Raw genomic sequence first — 19,335 nt, 5'->3', positions numbered from 1 at the left:
GTTACTAACCCTCACCTGTTCTGTTTCTCTTCTCTGTACTCAAATGTGGCACTCGATGCCACTGCCCACCTGCCGTTGTTCTGCCTGCCTCCATCTCTGATGGAGGATCGCAGGAATCGTCTGGTAGAGGGGTCCTTTCATCGGATTGGCTGGCCCAGCACTGTTTCAGCTGTGGAATGGCCAATTGGGGGAGGCAGCTTGATGGCTGAGGTCTCCAAGACTCTAAACAAATCCAAATCATATTATAGGATATCATCGACTAACAAATTCTGCTCTGTACTTGTAATATTTCTATTGCACTATTATATTGTATTACTTGTTATCTGCTCTGTGTGTTGTATTGTATTGTATTGACCCCGTTTTTTTGATACCCACTGTACACCACTGGCGAGCTTTGTTGGGCTGAATGGCCTGTTCTCGTCTAGATTGTTCTAATTCTAATTCTACACCCAACCTACCTGGAAAGGGGTCTCTCTTTCTCGAGATTTCTTCCATTTTTTTCCCCTATAAGGGGATATTGTGGGAGATATTCCTTGTCTTCTTAGAGAGTAAAGGCTGGGGCTAACAAAAGGCAGGACCTGTTAAATCCCTTGTGTGATTTTGGGCTATACAAAAATAAATTGTATTGTATCTTTAATAATCACAGAGAGTGAGGGTTTACATCTCATCCGAAGGAAGGCACCATTTTTACAGCACGGTGTCCTCATCACTGCACTGGGGCACTGGGATCCACACACAGACCACAGGGTAAGCGCCCCCTGCTGGCCTCACCAACATCTTCATCTTCAAACACCAACCCAAGCTGAGAGTCAGGACCTCGGGTTTACGTCTCATCCAAAGGATGGCACCATTTATATAGCACAGTGTCCCAGTCACTGCACTGGTGGCATTGGGATCCACTTTCCAGACCACAGGGTAAGCGCCCCCTGCTGGCCTCACCAACATCTTCATCTTCCAGCAGCAACCCAAGCTTTTCCTTGATGGTCTCCTATCCAAATACTGGCCATGCCCGAACATGTTTAGCTGCAGGTCGATGACCTCTTCTGAAGTGCTTGAGGTATGGCTGCTGGCTAAAAATAAATGGATTGCTGAAATTTTTGCAAATGTATTAAAAATAAAAAAAGTGAAATATCACATGGACACAAGCATTCATACTGATTGCTATGACACTTGAAATTTGACTTTGCTGATCATCATTGAGATGTATGGAGTTTGGAACCACCTTCCCGGGTCTAAGGAGGTAAGCCTGGGGTTATGGGACAGGCCGGGTCGGCTCCACTCTCCCAGAGGCTGTTGATAGTAATAGTGCTGAGATGAGCCGGGCAGGTGAGGTCACATACATGCAGCAGGGATCAGTCGGTCAGTCAGTCATTCATTTAATTTCCAACCCGCTATATCCTAACTACAGGGTCATGGGGGTCTGCTTGAGCCAATCCCAGCCAGCACAGGGCACAAGGCAGGAACAAACCCCAGGCAGGGCGCCAGCCCACCGCAGGACACACACACACACACACACCAAGCACAATGCACCTAACCAGCATGTCTTTAGACTGTGGGAGGAAACCAGAGGACCCAGAGGAAACCCACGCAGACACGGGGAGAACATGCAAACTCTACATTGGGAGGACCTGGGAAGTGAACCCGGGTCTACTACTGTAACTGCAAGGCAGCAGCGCTACCACTGCGCCACTGTGCCGCCCCGCAGCAGGGATCATCCATTGTTAAGTCGACATTTGCCATTATTGGGCTTTACTCTCGTTTGGTGTGCATGTTCCAGCCCTTCAATGCAATGCACATGTCTCTGTCGTATGCCATTTGTAATGGGATTCGGAAAAGCAGTGTTAATGTTTGTGATGTGCCATCTGTTGGAATGTCAAAGCAACTGGATGGACGCATAGACAGACGCACAGACACTTATCCTTTTATTAAGGTGGATGGACACATTACTATAAATATTGTAAGGCACGGTTATTGAGGAAAGGTAAGTGCACATATTATGGGGTGTCATTCAGAAAATGATTCATGTTTTGCATGTAACATTTACAGTATTCGTGTATAAGTTCAGAAATACTGAAACTGTTCAGAAATATTCGTTACCTCAGGCATATCTAGTAATAAAGGAACCACAAAACTGTGTGGAGAGTGTGGGGGTCCAAGATGGACTGATCCCATTTAATGCTGTTAAGCAAATGAAAAACAAAAAACCAAGGGAACAAAATATTCATCTTTGAAAGTTTGTGTTTCCATCACTCTGGTGAGCCACTGTCACTATCTGGTCTCTCGACAAGTTCCGGGTCATCCTTCAGGGATATATTTTAGGAGGACTGGAAGTGGCAGAGTTAGTCTGATGAGGAAGGTGAAGTGACAGGAATTTTCCAGAGTCACCGCTGCTGTGGAGGAAGAAGGAAGAAGGAAGAAGGAAGAAGGTTAATTTCAGGTGATCCCCTCGAACCGGTCCTCAAACGGCAAACAACACAGAAAGGATTGAGACCCCCTTCACTTTTTCACATTTTGTTATGTTGTAGCCTCGAGCTAAGATCATTTACATTTTTAACCTCATCAGTCATCACTCCATAAAAAGAAAACTTTTATAGATTTCTGAAAAAAAATGAAATATCCCACTGCTGACACAAATATTCAGATCCTTTACTCAGTACTTAGTTGAAGCCCCTTTGGCTGTGGGTCTGACGTGACAAGCTTCACACACCTGGATTTAAGGATGTTCTTCCATTATTATACACAGATTTTCTCAAGCTCTGATAGGATGGATGGAGACCATCTGTGGACATCTGTTTTTAGGTCTCTCCGGAGATGTTTGAAAGGAATTCAAGACTGGGCCACTCAAGGGCATTCACAGAGTGACAACATTAGAACAATCTGGATGAGGACAGGCCATTGAGCCCAACAAAGCTAATCAGTCCTATCCTCTTAATTCTTCTAGTCGAGTTTTGAGGGTCCCTAAAGTCCTACTGTCTAACACACTCACTTATTTCATGTGTCTGTGGTTCTCTCTGTGAAGACAAACTTCCTAATGTTTGTGCGAAATTTCCCCTTCACAAGTTTCCGACTGTGTCCCCGTGTTCTTGATAAACTCATTTTAAAGTGTCCGCCTCGATCCACTGGACTGATTCACTTCATAATTTTAAACACTTCAGTTAAGTCTTCTCTTAATCTCCTTTAAAAGCTCAGCTCTTTTAATCTTTCCTCATAACTGAGCTTATCATGACTTACAAACCTGAGCGCACATTAAGATCTCAAGACGCCAGTCTGCTTAGGATTCCAAGAATTAATAAAATAACAGTGGGAGGTCGAGATTTTAGTTACAGGACCCCCCTAAACTGTGGACTGGTCTGCCTGCTACTATAAGAGATGCCCCTTCAGTCTCAGCTTTCAAATCCCGGCTGAAGACTCACAACTTCAGTTTAGCACACCCTGACTAGAGCTGCTGATTAACTGTGCAGACTGCGTCTCTGTTGTCAGTCATTAGCACTAAAACATGAGAGTTAAAATTTGTGACGAACCCTCACCTATTCTGTTTCTCTTGTCGGTATTCAAATGTGACACTTGGTGCCAAGGCCCACCTGCCAAGTTGTTTTGCCTGCCCAAGGTAAAGTCATCCCTAATGGAGGATCACAGGAATCGTGGGAAAGAGGGGTCCTGTCATTGGATTAGCACTATTTCAGCTGTGGAATGGCCAAATGGAGGAGGCAGCTTGATGAATGAGGTCTCAACAAATCCAAATCATATTATGGGATATCATCTACTGTTAAAATCTACTCCGTACTTCTACAATTTTTATTTTTATACTGAATTGAGGAATTGTTCTGTTCTGTGTATTGTATTGACCCCCCTTCTTTTTGACACCCACTGCACACCAAACCTACCAGGAAAGGGGTCTCTCTCCGAACTGCCTTTCCCAAGGTTTCTTCCATTTTTTCCCTACAAGGGTTTTTTTTGGGAGTTTTTTCTTGTCTTCTTAGAGAGTCAAGGCTGGGGGGCTGTCAAGAGGCAGGGTCTGTTAAAGCCCATTGCGGCACTTCTTGCGTGATTTTAGGCTACACAAAAATAAATTGTAATGTATTGTATTGTATAACTCATCCCCTGTAGCACTGAATCAGCCTAGTCGCTCTTCTCTGGACCTTTTCTAGTGCTGCTGTAACCATCTGTAGTCTGTCATATCAACAACAGTCAAGTCAGAGACATGTAGGGTCGAAACAGAAGTTTTTATTTTCCTTTCCAAAAACAAAAAAAGGAAAAAAGAAGAGGGCGTCACATAAGCAGCTTCTCCCCTATGCCCCCAACAGCGTCCACCATGCTTCTGCTTTTCCTTTAATTACACAATAAACACATCTCTCTTTTATATTAAAAAATCCTGCGACGAGAGAAGACTTTTTGGAAGGTTTTTTCAAATCCTGTGAGATGAGACTTTGGCCAACGAGATTTTTTCAGGACCCGCCCTCCTTTCGTCTTTCATATTCAATCACGCCCACGGCCCTCTCACCTCTCATTTGTGTGAATGCTTTTGTCAGACTCAGTTCCTGCACTCTTAGCTCTTATAAATTTTTACATTTTCCTCACTTTAAGTTCCCAATTAAAAAAGATGTATTATGTCCAAATCTTATTGAAGAATTTCATCTTGAAGGGTTATCAACAGAAGAAATGAGTGCGCGGGCAATCCTAACACAGAGAAACGATGAAGTCAAACGAATTCACACTAAAAATGTCAATTGGTTACATGGCAAACTGTTTAAAATGCGTATCAGTAGACTACACTGAAGCAGTTGGTGGTGATGGTGCGGAAGATGAAAACATCAACTTACAATATCATGAAGAATATCTACAACCGTTAAAACCGTCTGGTCTTCCACCACACAAATTACTGTTAAAAGAAGGATGTATCCAAGAAAGGTAATGTAGTACATCTTCAGGGGATAGCATTACACACCAAAGGAGATCGTGATATGCCATTTTATTTAAATGTTTACAGTTTCCCTTTAGAATAGCTTTTGCAAAGACAATTAACAAATCTCATAGCCAAACATTCGAGAAAGTCATATTATTTAATAGAGAGAAAGAACCGGAATTCACTCACAGGCAGTTATACGTTGCGTTATCGCGATGAAAGTCCAAACACAGAATCAAAATTCAATGCGATATTGATGAAAAGTTAATTAAAACATTGTTTTTACTAAAGTTTTACAGAAGTTAATTAGTAGCACAAACAGCTCACTAATTAAGAAAAAGGTTAGAATGAAAACTGAGGCACGGGGGCCCTCCAGGATCGGAGTTGGGGACCCCTGCCCTAGAGTTTCTCAGAACGCATAGAAATACTCATGACCAGTAACAGCGGACTGTACGATAACGTGCAGTGAATCCACTTGACTTGAGTATTCCTAGTGCTAATCCTGTTTCTCTGTACGTTTGTCATTCGTTTGCTCAGAAGTTGATGCCCTTTCTTTTCAACCACCCTAGCGGCCCACTTCTTCTCTTCTTTTGTCGACATCTTTTCACGTTAAAAACTGATTAACTCAGTGTTTGTGTTGCAATTACTTTGTACGTTTTCCTTAGTTTTTCACTTAAGCTGGCACTTAAGTCTTCAATCTGCCTGAAGAATGATTTAGGATATGAAAAGGGAGAGGAAGTGACGGCGGAGGTGGTAGGGATGTCAACGGCGCCCGTACACATGTGCTGCACGGCCACCCTGCTGGCCGCTGCCGAGAGTTGATTCTACAACAAAATAAATTAAAAATAAAAAGAGGAATAACCTTGGAGGTCAATCGTCACCCCGAAAGCGGATATTAGATGTCACGTAGTATGTGTGGACCAAATTTCAGGTCAATCGGTCAAACGGTTTGCGAGCTACAGGTGATTCAAAATCCTGGACAGACAAATGGACAGCCACGGTAGCGTATTATATAAGAAGATAGCAGCAGTGGCCCCAGCACTGCCCCCTGCTGGTCGCCACTCTGAACATCACCCAATTCTGATGAGGTTCCTCACACCATCACCCTCTGCTTTTACCTCCAATCGACACACCACACCCTGTACTCCCACTTCTTTTAGTTTGATGCCCACTCTCTCATGTGGCACCTCATCAAATAGTAGCCACGGTAGCATATATTTTATAATTAGATATTTTACAGCATAATGTTATTCTATCCACTAGTTGGCAGCAGACTGCTGTCTCAGGTATTATACGGACTCAAAAATGTAAAACGGATCATTTTTGTCACCCCAAGTCTTACTTGAGGTTAACCATGTTAAGATTAAATTCCGAGCTTGAGTCTCGAGACTTATTGTTTTATTAAAATCTAGCAAAAATCTAGTTACAAAATTTTGGTTTAATTGTTTTTTTAGTGAACTTATACCTTTATTTTTAAATATTTTTAGATTTGAAGTATTTGTGGACGATGGAGGGAGGCTCAGAGTGTCTTGACAGATGTTGAAAGACAATGGTCGAGATGAGAGCTGGAGGAAAGGGCCGCAGCTGCCGAAGTCTCTGCCAGCAGAGGGTGAACTTAGGAGACAAGAGAAAAACACAGTGGGCTTGGAGAGTCGAGAACCCGATGTCTGTAAGGTTTTAGTCTTGAATTTGAAAGAACTTATTTATGGCTGGGGTTATGAATTTTATTGAAGATTATTTATTTATGGCTCTTGCACAGCACTTTGTGGATTAACAAAAAGCACTGTATGTATTGTTTTGCATCAGCTCTTGTGGTCGGGGGTCCTTATTCACATCTAGACCAGGGGTGGCCAACTCCAGGACTCGAGTGCCGCCGTGGCTGCAGGTTTCCATTCTTACCATCTTCTTAGTGACCAGTTTTTGCTGCTGATTACTTCTTTTAATTAACTTGACTCAGGCCCCATAGTTGTTTCTTTTTCTTTTTCTTTAATTAGAAAAAAAAAAGAATTTTTGAAATTGTTGCAGATTTATTAAAACAGACAAACTGAAATATCACCTGGTCCTAAGTATTCAGACCCTTTGCTCAGTATTTAGTAGAAGCCCCCTTTTGAGCTCATACAGCCAGGAGTCTTCTTTTGAAAGATGCAACAAGTTTTTCACACCTGGATTTGGGGAACCTCTGCCATTCCTCCTTGCAGATCCTCTCCAGTTCTGTCAGGTTGGATGGTAAACGTTGGTGGACAGCCATTTTTTGGTCTCTCCAGAGATGCTCAATTGGGTTTAAGTCAGGGCTCTGGCTGGGCCATTCAAGAACAGTCGCAGAGTTATTGTGAAGCCACTCCTTTGTTATTTTAGCTGTGTGCTTAGGGTCATTGTCTTGTTGGAAGGTAAACCTTCGGCCCAGTCTGAGGTCCTTAGCACTCTGGAGAAGGTTTTTGTCCAGGATATCCCTGTACTTGGCCGCATTCATCTTTCTCTCGATTGCAACCAGTCGTCCAGTCCCTGCAGCTGAAAAACACCCCCACAGCATGATGCTGCCACCGCCATGCTTCACTGTGGGGACTGTATTGGACAAGTGATGAGCAGTGCCTGGTTGTCTCCACACATTCCGCTTAGAATTAAAGCCAAAAAGTTCTATCTTGGTCTCATCAGACCAGAGAATCTTATTTCTCACCATCTCGGAGTCCTTCAGGTGTCTTTTAGCAAACTCCATGCAGGCTGTCATGTGTCTTTCAGTGAGGAGAGGCTTCCGACTGGCCACTCTGCCATAAAGCCCTGACTGGTGAAGGGCTGCAGTGATGGTTGACTTTCTACAACTTTCTCCCATCTCCTGACTGCATCTCACAAGCTCAGCCAAAGTGATCTTTGGGTTCTTCTTTACCTCTCTCTCAGCTCAGCTTGGCCGGATGGCCAGCTCTAGGAAGGGTTCTGGTCGTCCCAAATGTCTTCCATTTAAGGATTATGGAGGCCACTGTGCTCTTGGGAACCTTAAGTGCAGCAGAAATGTTTTTGTAACCTTGGCCAGATCTGTGCCTTGTCACAGTTCTGTCTCTGAGCTCTTCAGGCAGTTCCTTTGACCTCATGATTCTCATTTGCTCTGACATGCATTGTGAGCTGTAAGGTCTTAAATGGACAAGTGTGTACCTTTCCTAATCAAGTCCAATCAGTAGAATCAAACACAGCTGGACTCAAATGAAGGGGATCTTGTGGTCGGGGGTCCTTATTCACATCTAGACCAGGGGTGGCCAACTCCAGGACTCGAGTGCCGCCGTGGCTGCAGGTTTCCATTCTTACCATCTTCTTAGTGACCAGTTTTTGCTGCTGATTACTTCTTTTAATTAACTTGACTCAGGCCCCATAGTTATTTCTTTTTCTTTAATTAGCAGCCAAACAATAATGAGACACAAAACAAGCCACCACATGACCAGCTCCCTTGTGCCCATTACACAATATCTGAAATTAAAGAGAGGTGATGGTCTTGGTAAGGTTGATCTCTCAGGTCACCAAAACATTTTGACGGTGCTCTTAGAAAGAACAGAAAAACAACTGTGACGATGCGGGTTCTCCTCCACGCTCCCCTTGTTCGTCTGAGAGCCCTGAACCCAACACCGTCGATAATGAGCGGACAAATGGGGACAAATCTCACATGAAACCAGGGGATCTATTCAAAAAAGTGCTTAAGTGCTTTTATTAAAACAATCTTCCAAACAGTGCAATGCTTCAAATTCCAATAAATAAATAAATCCGTAAAACAAGTGTCCAGTGGGGTTAAAACCATCAATAAATAAATCCTTTAAAACACAAGGTTAATATGTGCAGCAGTTAAAAAGCAGTCTCTGTCTCCCTCTTTACTCTCCAGTCCACCTCCATCTCTTCCTCTCTGGCTCACCCATTATTCACAGACCAACAACCACGAGCTCCTCCAGCTAGCCTCCATCTTGGCCTCCATCCGGATGTCACTGCCAGACCGTCGAGGTCAGCTCTCCTCCCTCGATCCTTCGCGCACCCACAGTTGCTCCTCAGGTCCCCCGGGAGGGTATCTCTCCTGCTCATCCCACTCACACATACAGTCAGTAGGGCGAACTAGCCCCCAGAGTGAATCAACATAACGCTCCTTCACGGGGCCCCAGCTCATGGTGTCTTCACCCTGCAGGTGGCCAGATCGTAACCTCTTGACTGCTGTTTTCCGTCATTTTACCGCATTCCTTCTCAATCAGCCTTTCTCCTTCCCTTTCATCCTCCATGATTTATCTCTCCCCTTGGTGTACTTCCGTCTATCTACAGTGGGTACGGAAAGTATTCAGACCCCCTTCAATTTTTCACTCTTTGTTATATTGCAGCCATTTGCTAAAATCATTTGAATTAATTTTTTCCCTCATTAATGTACACACAGCACCCCATATTGACAGACAAAAAAAATTTTTGAAATTGTTGCAGATTTATTAAAACAGACAAACTGAAATATCACATGGTCCTAAGTATTCAGACCCTTTGTTCAGTATTTAGTAGAAGCCCCCTTTTGAGCTCATACAGCCAGGAGTCTTCTTTTGAAAGATGCAACAAGTTTTTCACACCTGGATTTGGGGATCTTCTGCCATTCCTCCTTGCAGATCCTCTCCAGTTCTGTCAGGTTGGATGGTAAACGTTGGTGGACAGCCATTTTTAGGTCTCTCCAGAGATGCTCAATTGGGTTTAAGTCAGGGCTCTGGCTGGGCCATTCAAGAACAGTCGCAGAGTTATTGTGAAGCCACTCCTTTGTTATTTTAGCTGTGTGCTTAGGGTCATTGTCTTGTTGGAAGGTAAACCTTCGGCCCAGTCTGAGGTCCTTAGCACTCTGGAGAAGGTTTTTGTTCAGGATATCCCTGTAATTGGCCGCATTCATCTTTCTCTCGGTTGCAACCAGTCATCCTGTCCCTGCAGCTGAAAAACACTCCCACAGCATGATGCTGCCACCGCCATGCTTCACTGTGGGGACTGTATTGGACAAGTGATGAGCAGTGCCTGGTTGTCTCCACACATACCGCTTAGAATTAAGGCCAAAAACTTCTATCTTGGTCTCATCAGACCAGAGAATCTTATTTCTCACCATCTCGGAGCCCTTCAGGTGTCTTTTAGCAAACTCCATGCGGGCTGGCATGTGTCTTGCACTGAGGAGAGGCTTCTGACTGGCCACTCTGCCATAAAGCCCTCACTGGTGAAGGGCTGCAGTGATTGTTGACTTTCTACAACTTTCTCCAATCTCCTGACTGCATCTCTGGAGCTCAGCCAAAGTGATCTTTGGGTTCTTCTTTACCTCTCTCTCAGCTCAGCTTGGCCGGATGGCCAGCTCTAGGAAGGGTTCTGGTCATCCCAAACGTCTTCCATTTAAGGATTATGGAGGCCACTGTGCTCTTGGGAACCTTAAGTGCAGCAGAAATTTTTTTGTAACCTTGGCCAGATCTGTGCCTTGCCACAGTTCTGTCTCTGAGCTCTTCAGGCAGTTCCTTTGACCTCATGATTCTCATTTGCTCTGACATGCATTGTGAGCGGTAAGGTCTTACATAGACAGGTGTGTGGCTTTCCTAATCAAGTCCAATCAGTAGAATCAAACACAGCTGGACTCAAATGAAGGGGATCTCAAGGATGATCAGAAGAAATAGAAAGCACCGGAGTTAAATATAGGAGTGTCACAGCAAAGGGTCTGAATACTTAGGACCAGTTGATATTTCAGTTTTTCGTTTTTAATAAATCTGCAACAATTTCAAAAATTCTTTTTTTTGTCTGTCAATATGGGGTGCTGTGTGTACATTAATGAGGAAAAAAATCAACTTAAATGATTTTAGCAAATGGCTGCAATATAACAAAGAGTGAAAAATTGAAGGGGGTCTGAATACTTTCCGTACCCACTGTATATATACATAGACATACACGGGTGCCTCCGTGGGTGCAGCATCTTAATTACACACCGCAGGAAACCAATGAGGCAAACAAGAATGACCGCACCCACACGTGCAGATTCGATTTGCTCCAATCACCTCATTCACTCCCCACGGTCGTGCAATCGCTCCCACGGAGAACGACTTGGCTATACGGATTTAAAAACCCGACCCTTTTTTCAGAAGCCACGGACCCACTATACCACAACAACGTTTTCGAAATGTGTGCTGTGGCAGAATGAGAGCAGCAACAAGCCATGGAATTCAATAACGGGTTTAACTAGCAGCAAGAAATGGCTTCTCATTAAGAAAGTGACTGGAGTGAAATTGGTTGGAGTTTGAAGCCCCAGTTTAGTTGGTCATCTGTCAGCTCATTTCACATCTCATTTCTGCTTGGCTGTCATTTAATGAAGAAAGGAATCAATTCAGAGGGCTGAACTCTTGTAACAGGGCTAATAAAGTTAATTAGCAGTGAAAACTGGTCACTGATTAGGAAACGGGTTAGAATGAAAACCTGTAGCCACTGCAGCACTCTAGGCCTGGAGTTCGCCACCACTGCCTGTTTCCTTTAGGGGCAATAGCTCCCTAATTGGAATAAGTTCTTTTAAATTGCGGCATTTTAAGTAACCAGAAACTATATAGAGATATGATATTAAAAGGCGATATCCCTCCTATAGTGATACGGCAATAAAAATCACATAAGAGAAAATAACTTAGCTTTCTTTACTGATCATTTATGTGGCATTACAGACGGAATAAGCTATAGCAAGACAATACTTTTATATAGGTGGGATCTCGATGTATACAGTCTGCCATTTTCCGTCACTGCACCGAAAGTATTTACGGGACGAATGACGATATCACTCATTCGTCCGTTAGCTTCAAAGTGTTTGGCTGCTGTCCAGGTGTTTATATACTGTCTTTTCCACATGTAGGCCCTTCCTTGGTTTCCAAACAAGGAAAGGAAAGGATTCGATTTCATCTCTAACATACAGGAATAGTACAATGCCTATTTTCGCAGTTGCCCCCTTCATTCTCCAAATGCTAGGCTAGCAGTTTCTAAATGCTGACTAGCCCCTGTGTTCTAACTTTGGCCTGCACATGTGAATGAATTTCTAAAATAATTTCTTGTACAGAGCGCAGTGACATTAAACTTACATTCTTGTTACACTGGCTTAGACCAGTGGTTCTCAAACTGTGGGCAGCCTCTAGGGGCTAAGTAACAAAAAGGCGAAGATGTGAAAAAAAGAAAACAAGAATCAAAAATATGAAAAATACATTTATTGAAACCAAAACAAATTAACTTAAACTACATGCTGATACTAGAAAAATAAATATAGAGTTAGATAAATGTCATCTATGATATATCATTAATTAAAAAAGAAAGAAAGTGGGCTCCTTTCAAAAAAACGTTAGGAGAGCATGATTAAAACTCGGGTCGCAGATACTTAAAGGTTGAGAAACGCTGCCCTAGACCATCTATCGATTTACCCAGCATCACACCAAGCGAAAGCTCGAAATCACGAGGACGTGAAATAAATAAACAAAGCACAGAATCAAAAATCGAAGCCGGGATACAGAACAAAATTTCATAGCTAACCAGGGACTCATAAGCAGAGCCAAATCACGCAGATCTACATTTACCGATCAGGCGGACATGTTTGTCCAAGGTGACATACGACACTTATGATACAATTGGCTACATTTCTTTTCGGCTTCCCAATGGGAGTACAGGCAGGTCACATGACCTGCTCAGGGTCACATGACAGTGTCAGAAGCGGGATTTGACCCCACAACCTTAGGTTTTGATGTCCAATGTCTTAACTGCTACACCACACCGCCTGCCTCACAAATGTTAGGTGTAATCAAGGAACAGAAGAAGGATTTGTAATCGGAATAACGTAATAAGAACGATCAGAAAGGTTTCTCTTAACAGGAATCTGAAATATCAGTGGGGTTCAGGAAATGCACACGCCGTCCTTCTTACAGTCACGTTGTTGATGTCACGCGTTGCCCGCTCCTGATCGTCTTTCTTGACTGGTAGCAGCAAAGCGACCCTCAACTACCGTAAGGAAAACACAAGGTGCCGCAGGAGAACGTAATTAATCTTGAGCATTGTTAAAAACACTTTAATAGATTTAACCAATGGATTCCCAGCTCTTTGAAAGCCAGAAAACAATCTGAGAAAAAAAATATTGAAAGACCAAAGAACAGACAGAAAAAAAAATAAACTCATCAGGCAAATTATGACACCTGGTAATTTTCTGGTATTGGAAAGGAGAAACGTTTCATGGAAAATATGTATTTTTCTAAAATTGTCTGCCGGTGTGGACATTACAGTTGAATTTATTGCTTTATTGGATTGATTGCTTTACTGGAACGCATGGGAGAAAAGCTCAAAAAAATGTCACCTCATATCGAAGGACTTCTAGATTCACTGTCTGGTATCAGAAAGAAGGACAACCTGTTAGGATTATATTTTCTACAACGTCTCACCAACACTTTTGAGTTATTTATTATTAATGGGTGCATTGTCAAGTACAGAAGCCGTGAGAGGATTTGCAATATGATTATTTTTTAAAATTGTTTCCTAATTTTGTCAAGATCTCGAGAAAGTGAACTTTGTTTTTTTGAGATAGAGGAATCATTTTATTGAGATTTCGATAAAACAAAAGATCTTGTTTTCTCGAAATTATGAAATAATTGTATCTAACGTTTAATATTTAGCTTATTGAAGCCACGTCCTGTTTGAAATGGCAGAAGAGCAGAACTGTATTGATCAGCGTGTCACATTTATGTTCAATCAAGGGCTGACGCAGGCTGAAATATGTTTATGCCTTAGTTTAGAAAATAATAACGTTAGTGTCCGTCATTTAAGAAGACGGTTAGCAAAGCTTCAGCTGTATAGGCATCGTAATCTAAGCGAGCCTGATGCCAGGAGCAAAAGTTTCGTTTTCTTGAGATTGTGACACAACTATTCCATTTTTTTGAGAAAACAAATTAGTCTGTTATCTCGAGAAGACCATTTAAAAAAATAACAATATTGCACGTCCTCTCTCGGCTTCCGTAGTCAAGACTGGTTGGTTCAGTTTTCAATTCTTTTTGATACATCTATGGCTAATAAACATGGAGAAATTTGCAGAATATTAGAATTTTTGGAAAAAGGGGCACATGGTGTAGCCATTGAAGTAAAATTAGTAAAGTTTTTAATTATCAGGCCACACTTTGTTTATCAGGGAGCACCTCCCCATAATCTCCCAGAAGCATAAAATTGGAAATTTTGTAGAAAATGTACACTTGTTGGTACAGGATCTTATATCATCCATCCATCCAGTATCCAACCTGCTATATCCTAACTACAGGGTCACGGGGGTCTGCTGGAGCCAATCCCAGTCAATACAGGGTGCAAGGCAGGAAACAAACCCCGGGCAGGTCACCAGCCCACTGCAGGGCTCTTATATCATTAACTTAATATTTTAGAAAAAAATTTAATTTGTATTTTTGTGGTGTTATGGGACGAAATGATGATGCAGGACAAAAACAGGCAGCTTGGGGGGCCAACTGGGCGAAACAAAAAAAAAAACAAAAAACACTTAATTATACCAAATTAAAAGAAACATGCATTCTTTATCGATTATAAATCCTGTCAATCAGACATTCTTCTTATAAAGAGATTGTTTCTGGCTTGGATTAACATGGAAGCCTGGTCACCATCAAAATGTGATGCCATCCTCCTGGAGAGGTCTCCTTTATATGCAGCGGAATGGTAAGGGGCGGGGCTTCTTTTGTATTAGAACCCTCAGTGGGTGGTCTCTCGTCAAGGCTACAAGGGAGGACTGAGACAACACTGTTAGCAGCAGCGCCCCCTTTTGTGCGTTTGGGTGGTATTACTTACTTTTGGTTACTTTATTTTACTTTACTTTATTGTCTGTCTGTTATACTTTCATTGTTATCACTCTTTAATTTAATATTGTTCTTTATAATGTCAGGGATGCCAGGACGCCATGAGGGACCAGATGTGGGTCTGCACCCACCCTGGATCACATGGGGGTCGCCTTCCTGGTTGCTTTGGGGGCCACGGGTACAGGGCATGTAAGCTCCACCCTGTAGGGGCCCGTGGTCACCGGCAGGAGGCGCCCCAATGCCTTGGGGACCTGTTACCCCAGCACTTCCGCCACACCAGGAAGTGCTGGGGGGAAGAATTAGGACGGCGCCCGGAGAGCTGCCGGCACTTCCACCACGCTGGGGCGTGGTTAGAGGAGGAACACCTGGGGCTCATTCGGGTCATATATAAAAGGGGCCATCTCCCTTCATTCGAGGCTGGAGTCAGTAGGAGGAAGGACGAAGCTCAGGAGAGCTGTGGAGGCGGCCCAAAGAAAGGCATTGTGGCCAGGACTGTGAATTTGGGGTTTTTGTGCACTAATTTGGGGTCTTAGTGACCATTACTGGGTCTGTGTGACCAATATAAATACTGTAAATATTATAAATAAACTTGTGGTGGTTGAGAACAACATGTCCGCCTGTCTGTGTCCGGGTCAACTTCCACGATAAATATGCTGCTACTGGAGTATGTGAATTTCCCCTTGGGATTAATAAAGTATCTATCTATCTATCTATCTATCTATCTATCTATCTATCTATCTATCTATCTATCTATCTATCTAACCTGGAAGATGACCCTCTAGCACACATACATGACAGTCGTGACCACTTGTTGAATTGACTTACTATCCTTAGAAGAAATGGTCAACATCCATTGCTAAATGATAAGTTTGGTATTATTTAATTGAAGTTTTTTTTTCACAAACACCGTATATAGGCATTTGTCAAACGAAATTGAAATTTTTTTTATTATATTTTTATTAATTTTATTGCAATCCATACAAATTATTCAAGTTTTTACAAAAAGAAAAATTGAGTTAAGGACAAATCGATCCCCATCCCTGAGAGAGAGAGCAAGGCAAACGGCGTGAAATTTAAGGCTTGTAAACATACCTAAATTAATAAATTCTCTGTGCTTCATGACCTTATTTTAAAATGTTACTGATTAGATCCTGCTAAGTTTTGAAAAAAGTCTGTACGGATCCTCTAACTGAGTATTTGATTTTTTCCAATTTCAAATAGTATAACACATCGGTTTCCCACTGACTTAAAAGAGGAGAGTTTGGGTTCTTCCAGTTTATCAGAATGAGTCTGCGTGCCAAAAGTGTAGTGAATGCAATCACAATTTGTTTGTCTTTCTCCACTTTAAGCCCCTCTGGAAGAACACCAGACACAGCTGTTAATAGGTTAAGAGGGATTGGGAGTCCAAGGATGTCTGAAAGGTAAGTAAAAATTTTTGTCCAGAATAAAGTTAATTTGGTACAGGCCCAGAACATGTGACCCAGTGAGGCTGAGACTTGGTTGCAGTGTTCGCAGGTTGGATCTCGGCCTGGAAACATTTTGGAGAGTTTTAGACGAGACAGATGTGCTCGATATATAATTTTGAGTTGTATAACTGTATGCTTTGCGCAAATGGAGCTCGAGTGAATTCTCTGCATTGCTACATGTTTTTTCCATCTTAAAAATGTTAGGAAATTAAGGCGCTTTCTAAATAAACAGGATTGTGAGAAATTAATTCATGCATTTATCTCTAGTAGGATTGACTACCGCAATGCGGTGTTCACTGCCTGTTCAAACTGTTCTCTATACAGCCTCCAGTTAATCCAAAATGCGGCTGCAAGAATTATTACAAGAACAAGAAAATATGAACACATAACTCCAGTTCTTAAATCTTTACACTGGATCCCAGTTTAGTTTAGGGCAGATTTCAAAATCCTCCTTTTAACATATAAAGCATTAAATGGCCAAGGTCCGCTTACTTGTCTGAACTTATCATGACTTACAAACCTGAGCGCACATTAAGATCTCAAGATGCCGGTCTGCTTAGGATTCCAAGGATTAATAAAATAACAGTGGAAGGTCGAGCTTTTAGTTACAGGGCCCCTAAACTACGGAATGGTCTTCCTGCTTCCATAAGTCTCAGCCTTTAAATCCCAGCTGAAAACTCACTACTTCAGTTTAGCACACCCTGACTAGAGCTGCTGATTAACTGTACAGACTGCGTCTCTGTTGTTAGTCATTAGCACTAAATCATAAGTAACATGATAGTTAGAATTTGTTACCAACCCTCACCTATTCTGTTTCTGTTCTCGGTACCCAAATGTGGCAATTGGTGCCACGGCCCACCTGCCAAGTTGTTTGCCTGCCTATGGTAAAGTCATCCCTGATGGAGGATCACAGGAATCATGGGAAAGAGAAGTCCTTTCATCGGAGCAACGTTTCAGCCATGGCATGGCCAAATGGGGAGGCAGCTAGATGGATGAGGTCTCCAAGAATCTAAAAATATCCAAACCTAATTATGTGATATCATCTACTGTTAAACCGTACTTCTAAAATTTTTATTATTATGCTGTATTAAGGAATTGTTCTGTTCTGTGTATTGTATTGTATTGACCCCCTACTTTTGACACCCACTGCACGCCCAACCTACCTGGAAAGGGGTCTCTCTTTGAACTGCCTTTCCCGAGGTTTCTTCCATTTTTCCCTACAAGGTTTTTATTGGGAGTTTTTCCTTGTCTTCTCAGAGAGTCAAGGCTAGGGGGCTGTCAAAAGGCAGGGCCTGTTAAAGCCCATTGCGGCACTTCCTGTGTGATTTTGGGCTATACAAAAATAAACTGTATTGTATTGTATTGTATTGTATTGTATCGCCTGTATATTTGCTTCCCAGTAATAAAACTGGAAGTTAGGTAGAGCCATGCCGTCTTCTGCCTTTTGTCTTTGTAGGTTCGCTCTTTGGATGCGTGGATGTTTTGAGTTCCAAATAAATGAGGTTATTGTTGAATCTAATTGCCTAAAGAATGATTTATTAATGTATATTGGAATGTTTTGAAATAAAAAAAGGAGCTTAGGAAGAATATTTATCTTAACAGTGTTAATTCTTCCAGCTAGTGTGAGATGGAGGGTTGACCATCTATGCAAGTCTTGCTTAATTTTTTCCATGCAGACGACGAAATTTTGTTGATAAAGAGCTTTATGTTTACTTGTGATGTTTACCCCGAGGTATTTAAACTGTTCTGCAATGATAAAAGGTTGAGTATCTAAACTAATATTATATGCTTGAGAATTCACTGGAAAGAGTACACTTTTATTCAGATTAATTCTGAGACCAGAGATCTTTTGAAATTCTGTGAGTGCTGCTATGACTGCAGGCACAGAATTTTCTGGGTCCGATATATACAGTACCATATCATCTGCATATAATGAGATTTTCTGTTCCAGTTCTTCTCTGCTAATCCCCTTAATCTGATCAGTATTTCGACAATGTATTGCCAGTGGTTTTGAATTGCACTGGTTAAAGTGATTTGTGGGTTAATGTGGGCAGAGGCCATGTGCCTCTTCTTGCTCTCTTGGAGTGCAGAATTGACACCACAGACCACAGCATTCTTATGAATCATCTTAGTGAATAAATGGGCCTCTTAAATTGGTTTCAGTCTTACTTAACAAGCAGAGAATTCTTAATTAGTTGTGGTGATTGTACCTTGGAGACCCTTGATATTCTACATGGTGTACCACAAGGATCTATTCTGGGTCTGCTGCTCTTTTCAATCTCCATGCTTCCATCAGGTCAGAATATCTCAAAGCACAAGGTGACTTGCCACAGTTATGCAGATGACACACAGCTTTACTTACCTATCATGTCGGATGACCCTGATGCTCTGGCCTCTCTGATCCAATCCCTTATTTGTATTTCTGAATGGATGAGTAGTAATTATCTCCAGCTAAATAAGGAAAAAACAGAACTCTTATTGGTTGGTAAAAATGGATATAGTGAAGGTCTTAGAAATCAACTCGATTCGGGTATGAAGTTAAACTGCAAGCAGGTCCTCCAACTTGCAAGGTAAAATTCTGGGGGGGTATGGTGGCAGGACTGGCATTCCAGCCACTGTAAAAAAAAAAACTCACTCTGTTTCATTCCATTCAAACAACTGTGGTGTTGAGGTGTCACCCATTGCCTGGGATCCTGAGGTGGTTTGTTGTGTGGTGGGTACGACAACATGTCGTATCAGTGCAGGTTCCCAAACTCCTTCTCCTCCTCATCCTTCTTAATAATAAAAGGCGGAGGTGAGGAATTCAGGTACATCCATGGAGTCTGACCTAAACCTTGAATCACACATCAACAAGATGACTAGGACTGCATTTTCCTATTTAAGAAACATTTCAATATTTAGACCTGTCATAACCTTTCAAAAGACTAAGAAATGAATTTACGCTTTTGTTTAGTTGACTAGATTACTGTAATGCACTCCTAACTGGTTTACCTAAGAAACACATCCATCGGTTTTGATTAGTCCAGAATGCAGAAGAAAACGGGAGCACATCACACCAATCTTAGCATCATTACATTGGTTACCGGTGTCCTTTAGAACTGACTTTAAAATACAGTACTATGATCTTGGTCCTTCCTATATTTTGGAG

General features: G+C 42.2%; 1 long non-coding RNA gene across 3 annotated transcripts in view; it reads right to left on the bottom strand.

Annotated features, from left to right (window-relative positions):
* Window positions 1-2,136: 2,136 nt before the first annotated feature.
* LOC120537857 overlaps window positions 2,137-19,335 on the bottom strand; it is a 115,554-nt gene continuing 98,355 nt past the window's right edge. For all 3 annotated transcript variants that reach the window (XR_005635400.1, XR_005635401.1, XR_005635402.1), the window contains exons 4-5: window positions 18,550-18,638; window positions 2,137-2,390 (exon numbers count right to left, since the gene is read on the bottom strand). This is a non-coding gene — a long non-coding RNA (uncharacterized LOC120537857). The remainder of the gene's footprint in view (window positions 2,391-18,549; window positions 18,639-19,335) is intronic.

Source organism: Polypterus senegalus, chromosome 10 (assembly GCF_016835505.1).
Source record: "Polypterus senegalus isolate Bchr_013 chromosome 10, ASM1683550v1, whole genome shotgun sequence".
NCBI classification, from domain to species: domain Eukaryota; kingdom Metazoa; phylum Chordata; class Cladistia; order Polypteriformes; family Polypteridae; genus Polypterus; species Polypterus senegalus.
This window is presented reverse-complemented; position numbering and strand designations above follow the sequence as displayed.